The sequence below is a fragment of the Neophocaena asiaeorientalis genome, unplaced genomic scaffold (genome assembly GCF_003031525.2).
Source record: "Neophocaena asiaeorientalis asiaeorientalis breed wild unplaced genomic scaffold, Neophocaena_asiaeorientalis_V1.1 scaffold176, whole genome shotgun sequence".
Classification (NCBI taxonomy): Eukaryota; Metazoa; Chordata; class Mammalia; order Artiodactyla; family Phocoenidae; genus Neophocaena; species Neophocaena asiaeorientalis.
The window spans coordinates 1,859,894-1,864,148 of record NW_020175788.1 but is presented as its reverse complement, the minus strand read 5'-3'; the positions used below and the strand labels follow the sequence as shown (position 1 = coordinate 1,864,148).

At 62.7% G+C, this 4,255-nt stretch overlaps 1 protein-coding gene across 2 annotated transcripts in view; it reads right to left on the bottom strand.

The window, feature by feature from the left end:
* Window positions 1-4,255, bottom strand: part of GATA3 (GATA binding protein 3) — a 29,178-nt gene that overhangs the window by 23,148 nt on the left and 1,775 nt on the right. Inside the window, exon 1 of one of the 2 annotated variants that reach the window (XM_024732287.1) lies at window positions 4,174-4,235. The exons of the other annotated variant lie outside the window; for it this stretch is intronic. The gene's annotated coding sequence lies outside the window, so the exon portion shown is untranslated. Of the gene's footprint in view, window positions 1-4,173; window positions 4,236-4,255 lie in introns of those variants that run through there. 2 annotated transcript variants of the gene reach the window in all.

Here is a 4,255-nt window from a genome sequence, read left to right as displayed (position 1 = left end):
AGGGGCTGGCCGAGGTCTGGATGCCTGGGACCCTGGGGGCAAGCATCCCGGAGCCGAGCAGGCGACAGCGCAGCCACCGCCCATCCCCCGCCGCCCGGAGCTGGTACCTGGGCTGTGCGTGGGGCGGCTGGAGCGGGTTGGCCTATCTGAAACGCCAGGCCTCGAGGCGGCTGCTTCAGGCGTCAAGTTGAGCGGGGTGTGTGTGCCCTCTTGGGGAAAGGGTAAGAAATGGAGCCTTACTTTCTCTCCTGGGTTGGGGTAAGCTGGGACCCTTTTTTTTCTTCGGATGCAAGTGGGGAACCCAGTCCCGCAAAGGAACCGGAGCCCGCGGTGCAGAGGGGAGGAGCGTACCCCCAGGCTCACCCCTGGGGTCTCAGGACCCAGAGAGCGGAGATCCACGCGGCCAGCGTCACCCACCCGAGCCTGGCGACAGGCGCGTCCAGGCGAGCTCCGCGGGGCCGAGGTGCCGGGAGAGCGGCCCCGGGCGCCCGCGCGCTGCCCACCGAGGGTAACCAGAAAAGCCGAGCCTCGGGGTCGAAGTCATAAAGTTACTAATCCCGCGCAGGGGGAGAGAGCGTGCCTCGGGCCGCCTGGGGCGGTCATTTGAGCGTGTTTACTTAATGACTTTGCAAGCGGAGCGCGCGCGAAATAGTCGGATTTCCAGCGAGGCAGCAAATATTTGCAGGCGGGAGAAAGAAGCGGAGCCGGGCCGCGCCGCCGCGTCCCTCCCACCGGAGCCGCGGCGCCGGCCTGGGCGGACCCGGCCGCGCAGTTAAAGACAGAAATGAAGCCAGGGACCTGCGGGGCTGGGGGCGGGGAGGGCGCAGAGCCACAGCAAAGGCCAGAAATTGGAGCGCGGCCCCGAGGCTCTGGCGAGCTGGGGCTGGAGGAGAAGTCCCTTCCCATTCCAGCTCGATCAATCTTCCTTGGCTGCGATCGGTCAATAAAAATGGTGTGAACCGACCGCGGTCGCTGTGCGTCTGGGGAGGAAGTGGAGGCCAGAGGTGCCGAGGCCGGCGCCGGCGCCGGCGTCCCGCACCAGCCCGGTTCGCGCGCGGGCGGTCTGCAAGCCTCAGGCCGGCAGCCAGTTCGTCGCCGGGAGCCGAGCGCGGCCCGGCGGGGCCTTTAACTGGGTGTCTCCATTTTTATAGTGGCCATTGTTGGAGCAATTAGCGAGAGACAATAAGCGCCAAGAGGCGTTTAATTCGATTCCATGCGCCGGCTGCGGCCGGGACTAGGGCGCTCTGGAAGAAGTGGTTGGCCCGGGAGGGAAGACCTGGTTAAGTGTCGGATCCCTGCCTTGCCGGTTTTGTCTTAGGGGTGGGAGTTCTCAAGGGGCAAGCTGAAAGCGGGGTGAGAGCAACCAGGTCCTGGTCCTGGTCCTGGACGGGGTGGAAACCCGCCCTGGGCCTCGCTAGCCGCGCGGGGCGCCCCCGGAACCGCCGCGCCTGCAGGCAGCAGGCGTCCGAGCTGCGGCCACCGCGCGGGTCCCCAGTGCCTGTTAGAGAGAGAAAAGCAGAGAGGACAGGGACGTGGAAACCGGCATCCTTCCCTCTTAGCCCTGGGTCCCACACCTCGATCACCCGAACTGTCCCAATTTCCTTTCCCATTGTGGGAGGAGGGGCAAAGGAGAGAACTCCCTTCTGGCGCGTACACACCTCCCTCTCCACTGAGCCAGCCTCGCTACCCCCTCCTCTGCCTCGGCCCTCGGATTATGTTACCGTGGCCGGGCGAGGATTTTTACTGGCTACGAGAATAGCACAGGTAAAGCTGTATAAACAGCTCGCTGGCAGCAGGGCGAGAGGGTTACGCCGGGGACACGGCCGGAGGCGCCACCGCCAGGCCCCGGCTGCGCGGGCGAAACGGCGGGGGAGCCCGCTCGGGCGCGGCGTCCCGGCACAGCGCAGGCTACACACATATTCTACTATATCTGTGCAGTTCCCACCCAAGCCCCCTTTCTCTTTCCCGCATGAGTTGAAATGCAGAAAGTGGAGAGCGGAATCACAAGCTGAGGAGAGAGAAGCAGGCAGTGGGCAGTGCTGACTGTTCTGTTCAAAGGAAATACAGCGAGCAGGGAACTTGGGGGGGACGCAGAATAAAGGGGACCCCAAAGTTCACAGTCAAAGGGAAGATGCTAGAGGTGGTAACGGCAAGGGGGAAACCCGCGGGAACTCAGGCGAAAAGTGCTCTCGGCACGCGCCCAGACCCTCCCGTCTCCCACGCCCACCCGCCCAGGCCCAGGGTCTACCTGCCCCGGAAAATGAGGCAGCACTTTTGGGGGTGGTATGTGGTTTGATTTCCTATTTTTAATTTTTCTGCTTATTCACCTATCACCGGTTAAAACTCGGAAGGAAACCCGCTCGGGCCAGGAGGAGCGGCGAGAGACATCGGAGAGGAGATGCCCTCGGAGATTAACCCCTCCCAATCCGCCCCTACCGCCCGGCCGGGCCCTCCAGCTTCAAGGGATCCTGGCCCTCCCTCTGTCGCTACCCTCTTCTCCCCCGTAGAGAAAAACCCTGATGGTAACGAGATAAAAATTGGGTAGGTAAGGGTGTAGCGGAAAGGGGGAGGGGGAGGGAGACGACAGGGGATTTCTGTTTTCGAGTTTAACAATGCACATGTCAGAGGGTTGGCCATGGGGGGAGCCCCGGGGTTGGATAGGGAGAAAGATTTCCCCTTGAGGGCCAGTTGAAAGGAATGCGAGTCACCCTGGAGGAAGGGGGCCCCTCCGAGCTCTCCCTCCTTCCTGGCTTTGGGCGTCTGGGGGACAGGTGGAGCCGAGAGAGAAGGGAAGGGATGGAGGTGCTCCAGCGGATCCCCGCGGCGTCTCCGCGGCCACAGGCCATCTGTCCCGCCCCAGCGGCACCACTGTCGTAGCAAGCCGCTAGCGGCGCCTCACCCCAGGCTCTTGTCCTTGGGGGGGGCCTCAGGCCGCACCGCTGAAGCCTCCGGGACGCCCAGGGAAGGGAGCGGCCACCGCAGCCAGGAAAGGAGTCAGCAGTGCGGGATTCACCACGTGAACAACAGGCCCTCGCGTTTTGGGGGCAGGAGGGGTTTACGTGGGGCACCGGCTCCACTCTCCCCTAGACTCCCAGCGCCCCCGGTTTGTCGCCCGCCACCTCACCGCCGCGCATCTCTAGAGGCCCCAGGCCAGCCCCGAGCCCCAGCGCTCGCCAAGGCCGACTCTCCGCCAGCCACTTCATTTTGGCATGTCAGGATAAGGAGGGCTTTCTCTTGGGGCTACTGTGTTTTTACTATTCTAGATTAGCCTGAAAAACTGGGGTGTCGATTGCTGGACAATGACAGTGAGCTTCGAGGGCAGGGGACTTCACGACCGGGAGAGGGAAATGGGGGAAGGTAATTCCGTTCCGATCAGCAGACAGCAGAGGCACGAAGTGTTTGTGTCTTCCTTTGGACACGCTGGAGAGCGCACGGTAAAATCTGTGGATCTGCCCGGCTCGCAGGCGCCCACCGTTCGCCCTTCCCTCCCTCCAGGACTGCGCCCGGCCGCCGCCTCTCCCCGGCGGCCCCGGCTCGCGCCCGGCTCTCCGCCGCCTGCCACCTCGCGGACCCCAAGCAATTTGTTATATAAAACAAAACAGCAACCACACACGTGTGTCTGCACACCCGCAGCGACGCACACCCAGGGAGAGCTCCGCTCGAAAGCCCTGGGCCACGTTTCTTTCTCCTCCTTCCAACCGCCGCACCCCGTCACCACCCCTAGTCCCGGCTGCCCAACGGTCAGGAACAAAAAGCGGGGTTCGGACTCCAGATCCGGGGCTTCCTTGGCCCGCTCGCTCGGTTACTCCCAACATTAAGAAAAAGAGGTGATCAGAAATATTTGGTTCGCACACAAAGACACACCACAGAAGGAATGCACTTTTCTGTGCGAAAGGGCTGGAACACCAAGAAGGAGACCACACCTGAGCGCAGCCGAAATGGTTAGAATAACCGGCTGCCAGAAAGCACTGGGCCTTCGGGCTCTGCCCCCACTACCTTATCTGCATCTCTAATTCCCTGCTACCTCCCGCGGTTCCTGGTACAAATTGCCTTAACCTTCAGGAGAGGGGTCCTCAGCCACCCGGCTCCCGCGTACCTGCCCTTTTCCCAGGCCTCTCAGGCGTCCACCCAGGGGCGCCCACTCCCACCCCTTCACTGCATGCCCCAACTCACCCCCATCTCCTGTATCCTTGGCAAAAAGGGAGGATGAACATAGCAAATAAAGCAAAATGCATCTTCCTCTGTCTCCGGGCTT